The following is an 8,056-nucleotide window of genomic DNA, read 5'->3' on the forward strand; positions in this document are numbered from 1 at the left end:
TGTTAAGAAATGTACGCATTATCCTGCCCATGTAATTGTAACCCCTCTGCACAGTATGTTCACAAATAAAATTAAATTAAATTAAAAAAAAAGAGGTTGGACTAGGCTACGGTTGATTGTGGATTCCATGAGCTATGCCTTTGAGTTGAAGCACTAAAGATAGGAAGTTCAGTAATACTATTATTTGTACATGGTGAAGATAAGACCTTACAGACCCAAAGCTCTGTGTGTGTGTGTGTGTGTATGCGTGTGTGTGTGTGTGTGTGTGTGTGTGTGTGTGTGTGTGTACAAGATGCTCTGAGGTACTTTAATGGCCCCTGATTTTGTTACCCTCTGTAAGGCAAATATTTAGAGTCAAGACTGGCTGTGAACGATTGAGATGACCACTGAGTCATGTGGAAGAGCTGGTTCCAGTCCTCATCTTGGACTCTGGCTTGTTTACTATCTGTAGAGTGTGACACTAGCTACCCCCACCGGCAATCTTAGCCCTCTCCATCTTTCACGTGAGAGGCCTAGTTCCAAGATCTCCCAGCGCTCTGTCTCTTGGGAAAGTGTCACTGATCTATTTTTGCTTGGATTTGCACACTCTGCACACAGATCCCATCTGGTTGACTCAAGTGTTGCTTTATTTCTTTTGTTTGATCTGCTCTGATTTCATAACTCAAGCTCTGCAGATGATTTTTAGCCCTGTTTAGATTATGGGAGTGTCAAAATTAAGGTATGGGAGCATTTGTTATGGTTTCTAAAGCAGGAGTTGATTCCCCCCCCCATCTTCCCTAGCCTGCCGCACCCTTTGGGTCTCCTTTCCACTTTGGCAAGCACTTCTCTCCTACATGACTCCCCAAGTGAAGTCTGCTTTTCCCATTAGCTGAGAGGAGGCCCTGAAGTCAGAAATCCTTGGCACATGAGTCACTTTGTCTTTGTGCCTCACTTCCCCCAATTATAAATAGGCAGACTCTCACTTTGTCATCTCCTGGCATTTGATTGCTGTGGTGGCGGCGAGTCTTTGCATTTCTGAGGCTCCTCTGCACCAGTCCATCTCTGCTCTCCCAGGCAAGTTCCCCTAGGCCATAGCCCAGCTGGATTCTCTAATGAGTTTTGGGATTCTGTCTCCCTACTCCTTTTTCTCCTTCCTGCAGACCCCTTACCTCACTGTAAGTGAACTTTCCAAAATATGGAAGCTACCTCTTGCTGAAAGAGCCCTCGTTGGCTTCCTAGTGCCTTCAGGGTAAAGCCCTCAGCAGGCAAGTTCACGAGGAAGTCCAGGAGAACCTCCCACTGAGCACTAATAACACAACCACTAGCATGTGGTGTCCAGACCTGCTTAGACTTGCGATGCTCATGGACATTACTGTGTGCTTGCTGTTCAAAGGGGAATAAGATTTCGCTCCTATGTTTGAGAATCTGGCATGTTTTTAGAAAAGTAAACAAGTACACCAAAATAATGTTTTTTTTTAATTTTTAGGTACCAGAGGTGCCTTTACATCAGTGATCTTGCCCAATAACCCATTTTAGAGACAGAGAAACTGAGGTCAGATACCTAGCAAATGAGAAAGAAAAACATGTTTTCTCTGATAGGTCTCTACGCTTCTAGTCTTCACCACCAGGATCCATTCTCACCCCACAGCAGAGCCATCTTTGGGAGAGGCATACAAGCTTGTGGTTCGCTCTATAAATCCTGTCCATGCCCACCATGGCACATCGATAGAAGCCCAGCTGCTGTCCAGGTCTTAGATAATTGGTGCAGTCAGGTCCCTGCAGTCCTGGAGCCCCCAGGGCTTACACACTGAACCCTGGCTCAGCTATTCTGGCCTTCTCTCTGAATCCTGAGCACACGAAGTCTTCAAGCCTGTCTATTCCCTCTTTCAGGTAACATCTTCTCCCTGGTCTTCAGGCTATTTTGTCATTCACTCTCATCCATAAGGTCACCACCTACCTGAGGTGGAAGCACAGCTTGGTCCCTCTCTTCAGGTCCTAAATGGATGTTTTCCACCTTGTAGCACTATCTGATCATGGTTCTTTTAATTTGTTGCACTTTTTTCTTGCCTGTGCTCACTCAGGAGAGGATAAGCTGCAAGAAGGTTAGGATTCACCTTTACCTCAAGTACCTAGAGCACAATTGGCTCATACTGGATATGTAGGAATGTTTGCTGAAGGACTGAGCAAAATACATACACTGAGAAAAAAATCCGCAAATGTAGGACCATATAAAGAAACAAAGATCACTCATACTTCCTCCTTAGTAATATTTCTGTTCACATTTTTGGTTATTTCCTTTTTTTCCTGCTATATAATTATTTATATGATACACAAAATATACTTAATAAAATTGAGATGATGCTAAATTGTTATTTGTATGACACTTTTTTCTACTTATCATTACACTAAATTTGTATGAAAGAAACACTTAAATTGATTTAATTTTTTTCTTTTTTCTTGTTTTTTGTTTTTTTGGGGGGGAGGCCCGGTCATGGGGCCTGAACTCTGGGCCTGGGCGCTGTCCCTCAGCTCTTCAGCTCAAGGCTAGTGCTCTACCACTTGAGCCACAGCGCCACTTGCGGCTTTTTCCTTTTTGCTTATGTGGTGCTGAGGAATCGAACCCAGGGTCTCATGCATGCAGGGCAAGCACTCTACCACTGAGCCACCTTCCCAGCCCCTCCTTTTTTTTTATCAGTCATGGGCCTGAACTCTGGGCCCTGGTGCTGTCCCTCATCTCTTCAGCTCAAAGCTAGTGCTCTACCACCTGAGCCACAGCACCATTTCCAGTTTTCTGGTGGTTTATTGGAGGTAAGAGTCTCATGGACTTCCTTGCCCAGGCTAGCTTTGAACTGTGATCCTCAGATCTCAGCCTTCTGAGTAGCTAGGATTATAGGCACGGGTCATAGGTGCCCAGCATAATTTTTTTTCATAATTGATCCCTCTTCACTCCAAATGACTCTGAAATTCACTTTTAAGACACTTTATTAGATGAAAGATGTTACTTTCTAAGAAATATTAACAGGGCCATTTTTAATTTTATGTGCTTCTGAGGCCTCTTTCAGTGGCACTAACTGATTTAGTAGATGGCCTAGTGATTAAGTCAAACATTTGTGGTTAGTTAGTGGTTGTGTTTCTAAGACTTCCTGATTGAAAGATTAAACCAATAAAAGTGTTCATCAGTGAGTGGAATTAATAATCATAGAGAAGCAGAGGCATGTCCAGATCACTTTTACCCCGAGTATTTTCATGTTGAAATTGACATTCAGGAACAGGTTAAAGTGTTTTCAGATTTATACATTGCTACAATCTCAATGAACTGGAGGAAATACAAAGACAACTAACAAACTTTTTCACCTTAAAGAAGAATCTGAGACTCATAGCAGAGCACACAGGGACAAAGTCAGCATTGTTCTTCAGCAGACAAGGCAGAGTCATTCCCACACAGATGAACAGAGAGCTTGCCATATAATATGATTCAAGCTAAAAGTAAATGTATTAATCAAGGTTCTCTGGAGAAACAGAACCAATAGAGAAAGGTGTGTGTGTGTGTGTGTACACATGTGTATGTGTTTATATCTATGCATGTATATTTGTGTATGCATGTATATAGCTGTATACTGGTATGTATATGTGTATATGTCTGTATATATGTGTATACATATTCTATATATGGGAATTTATTACAACTAGGGACTAGATAGTCCCACAATGGCATCTGTACATCAGACAGCCAAAGAACTCAGTAGCTATTCAATCTAAGAAGCTGGGAGTCTCAGAACAATTGGGCAGCCCTCAGTCCCATTCTGAAGGTCTGAAACTTTTCTGGAAGTCACTGATACAAAGCTGTGTTGAAAGGCTGGAGAAGCTAGAGTCTGATGCCCAAGGAAAATGGAAGTAGCAATAGATACACTTACTCAGGAAGAATAAAGCTTATACGTACTAGCTAATTTCCTTCTTTTCCCATTTTTATTCCACCCAGGCCCCCAAGGTATTGGATGCCACTGGTCACAGTCAGGGAATCTCTTCACCTTTAGTCGTGGTCCACATGTCAGTTCTTTCTGGAATCTCACTCACATGCACACACCCAGAGATTTGTTTTACTAGCTGCTAACTGCTCTTGGGCAACCCTCAATCTAATCAAGTTAGCAACCAAGATTAAACATCACACTGAATAAATTAACTGACTGAGATCTGAATTATAATATTTTAGAAAAAAATCCATTAAGAAACGTTGTTAGACATTATGATTGTCCAACTATGAAGTTTATTCGGTTTGGATATCCTAGATAGTAGATTTCAAACTTTTCTGTAAGATGTTCCCTAATTATTAAAGACTGTTAGGCAAACTTCTACTATGTGTATATTTGTTGTACCCAGAATCTACACACAACCACTATAATTATATACTATGTAGACTTCAAAGCATACGTAAGAGTAAACATTTCGGTTTGGTACCAGTAGCTCATGCCTGTAATCTTAGCTACTTAGGAAGGTTTAAAGCCAGACCAGGCAGAAAAGTCCTTGAGACTCTCCAAAAGCCAGGCTAGAAGTGTGACTCAATTGGAAGAGAGCCAGAAAAGCAAGCAAGTTAAGTCAATATGAGGCCCTGAGTTCAAATCCCTGTACTACAAAAAACAAAAGCCCAGAATGCTGCAACAGACTCCAGAAAACACTCCCAGGATTAGTATTTTCCATATGAAGGAGAGGTCTGATTCATCTGTGATCCATGAAGTCTACTCAGCAAGTTGTAGCTGCCATATTTTAAGTGAACTATAATATAACAGTTGGTAGTAAAGGTGGCTATTCTTGAGTGAGACTTTTTTCAGCTACATGTGAGTGAGAATATGCATGGATGTGTACTGTGTGTGAATCCATCCAAGCTAGCAGTTTGATGATTAGAAGCCTTATTCTCATATTACTTCCATTATTTCTAACCTTATCATCCATCTTTAAGTTAATTGATCTGCCTAGACATAACCTTATTCTGTTGCTCTAAAGATAAGCAATAATCTGGCCACTCTTTTGTTCACAACTCTCAGTGGCTTTCTACAGTTTGCAGAATGGAATTTGGCCTCATCAGCCTGGAGTCTCAAACTCTCCAAGCAGGGTTTTTACCTACCTCCTTATCCAAACATCTCCCATTTCCTACTGCTATTTCTATCATTTAACCCTAATCTTCTTCATCCCCATGTAAATTTCACATGTAGCCCTCCTTTTAGTTTCCTTCTTCCCTCTGCAGTGGTCCCTGCTCTGTGAGCTATCCCAAATTTTTCCTTCCTCTGAATTTACCCCATGAGGTAAAGAATATCATTTGGAGGTTCTTGTAAACTATAGCTGAAAAGGTTAGCTATAAAAATTATCTGAGAAAAAATAACCCAGAGATCTGGATTTAGTTACATCTATTGGCTCCCAAAATTTTCCCCTAGCCTCCCCTATGCAAATGACAAAAACAAAAACCCCATGTTGACACTGCCATTGCAGAGCTAAGTCTGGGCTATGATGCAAATGGACTGTTATAAAGAGTCATAGAGAACACCTGGAAGAAGTCTTGGAGGTCGGTTTATCCAACTGCTCTACTTTACTGATTCTGACAATAACACAACACTAGCAAAAGCATATGCACAAAACATTGTGATAACAGTGCTACAACCATTATCTCATTTAATCCATACAGCATCCTTGTGATAAGAGATATTATTACCTCCCTTGTGCAAATGATCAAACTGGGGTATTGAGAGGTTGAAGAACTTGCTCAAGTTTATTTGGCCTGCTGCAGCCAGGATTTAGACCTGGAATCCATTTGCAGCAACTAAACCAGCACGGGGCCTGGGCTTAAGCAACTGCAAAAAGAGCACTAAGAAAGCTTTAAAAATGGCAGGAGAGACCCTATCTCTAGCTCACTCTTCCATCCTTATTTTGTTTTGCTCTTGTTTGCCAAACTATCTGCTGTCATCTCTTTTGGCTTCCCCTTTATCGCTTCTTTCCTCCTTTCAGTATTCAGGAGCTAGATGTCAGAAACAGATTCACAAGGCCAGAAGGAACCTATGAGATAAACTACCCGAACCTCTTTATTTTTGAAGATGAGGAAATGGAGGTCCAGACAGGAAGGGCGTGACATGGAGGTCATCACTAGTTAGTGTCAGGGCTGAGGGAAACCCACTTCCTCTTCCTCTTCATCTATCAGCCTTTCTTCTGCTCGAGCTTCTTCAGCTTCTATAAATAGTCAACACATAGCAGAGTCTGCTCTGCTTGTCCTTTCCTTGAGTACTAAGAAGTCAAGTTATTCCACACAGAAAGATTTGAGAGCAGGTAGCCTTCTGTAATGGTTAATCTTGAGTAACAACTTGATTGGATCAAGAAACTCCTGGGATACAAATAAAGCACATGGTTGGAAAATGTTATGACCTTGAGAACTCTTTTCTGTTACTCCTCTCTGCTTTCTGGCAGCCATGAGGAGAATAGTTCTTCTCTGCCATGCCCTCCCCTCCATGCTGTTTCTTTCTTACTGCAGCCTAAAGGCCATGGAGCCAGCCAACTATAGACTAAAACCTCTTGAAGTTGTTTATGTCAAGTAATTTATCATAGCAATGAAAACATCTGATTAATGCACTTTCAACAAAAGCCAGACAGCATTGACAGAGTGAGAACAGCACTGTGATGGTGCTGGAGAAGGAAGGGTACCCACACCTGAACATTCTTTGCTTACAGCCCCACCCTCTGTCCTGCTGTGAGCACCTTCAGAGCACACAGACCCCTCCTACCTGGCTTAGACCACCTTGGCCTTTTCAGCCTTCTGCTTGCTAGTCTCTCTTACTAAACTCTAAGCTTCCTGACGACAAAAGCCCCCTTTCTTTCTTTGATTTCTCATCCCTCCAGTTGTTTGCACAAATCAGGACACAGTGGGTACTCCAGAAGCATTTGCTAAACAAATATCAAAAACACAGTCTCTGCGTTAGTTTGCAAAGTTACCATAGCAAGTGCCATAAACTGGGAGGCTAAGACAATGGAAATGTATATTTTCTCACTGTTTTCAAGGCTGGAAGTCCAAACTCAAAGATTCTACAGGGTTGGTTTCCTCTGAACTGCTCCCTTGACCCGCACTAGAATTTTCTCTGCACATCCTCACCCCTAGTATCTCCCTGAGTGTCCTGTTCTCCTTTACTTATAAAGTTGCCAATTAACAACCACTCTAACAGCTTAATTTTATTTTTAAAGGCTTTGTCCCTAAATACAGTCACATTCTGAGATGGTGATATTAGGACTTCAGAATATGAATTTTACAGGAACACAATTCATTTAATAACAATGCCACATCGTTAATTAGTCCACAGCTTAACCAAAAAGATACACACACAAAATATAAGAGAATGTACCAACTGCTTTAACAATAAACCACAAAACCCTGCGAAATACAGATAATGGATAATCATCATAAGAGCTATGCCATCAAGAATCTGTATGTGCCATGTACTGTTCTAGGTATAGAATGCTGGGATTAATGTCAGTTCACCAGTGTCTGCCACATCACTTACCATGTTATAAACTAGAGAACAAAATTCAAAAGTTGAGATTATAGTCAAAAGACTACAACTGCTTAGTAGGAAAATGTGTGCACACCTGCATTAGAATACACATACACACACACACACACACACACACACACACACACACACACACACACACACGCACACATTCACACCCCAGGGTGAGATGTAGTCTACTCACTGCTGTTATTTCATTACTCCCATCAGGGTCCCATCCAAGGCCATCAATCTATCTATCTCCAATGAGGAAAGGAAATAATTCTATGAATGTCAACAATTTAATCTAAGTGCTACTATTATCAACACCTTGAAGATGATAAACTGAGACATAATCAGTAAGTATCTCATAGGCCTAGATCTTTAACCCATTGCTCTGGCTCTGATCTACTTTCTTGACCAGCACGCCATACTGCCTCTCAATATCAATCTTATTAGTTCTATACTAAAAGGAGGAGAACTCTAAGAAAACTCAGAAAGGAAAGAAAATAAGCAGTACTATAAATTTGACATCTTTACAAACAGGGTAAAGAAAG

The 8,056-nt window shown here is 41.3% G+C and overlaps 1 protein-coding gene across 1 annotated transcript in view; it reads left to right on the forward strand.

The window, feature by feature from the left end:
* The window catches only part of Adrb2 (adrenoceptor beta 2), a 28,832-nt gene extending 21,086 nt beyond the window's left edge, over positions 1-7,746 (forward strand). The window contains exon 2 of the mRNA XM_070036350.1: positions 7,731-7,746. The gene's annotated coding sequence lies outside the window, so the exon portion shown is untranslated. The remainder of the gene's footprint in view (positions 1-7,730) is intronic.
* Positions 7,747-8,056: the final 310 nt, after the last annotated feature.

The sequence above is a fragment of the Dipodomys merriami genome, unplaced genomic scaffold (assembly GCF_024711535.1).
Source record: "Dipodomys merriami isolate MVZ:Mamm:240054 unplaced genomic scaffold, mDipMer1.0.p SCAF_27, whole genome shotgun sequence".
NCBI lineage: Eukaryota > Metazoa > Chordata > Mammalia > Rodentia > Heteromyidae > Dipodomys > Dipodomys merriami.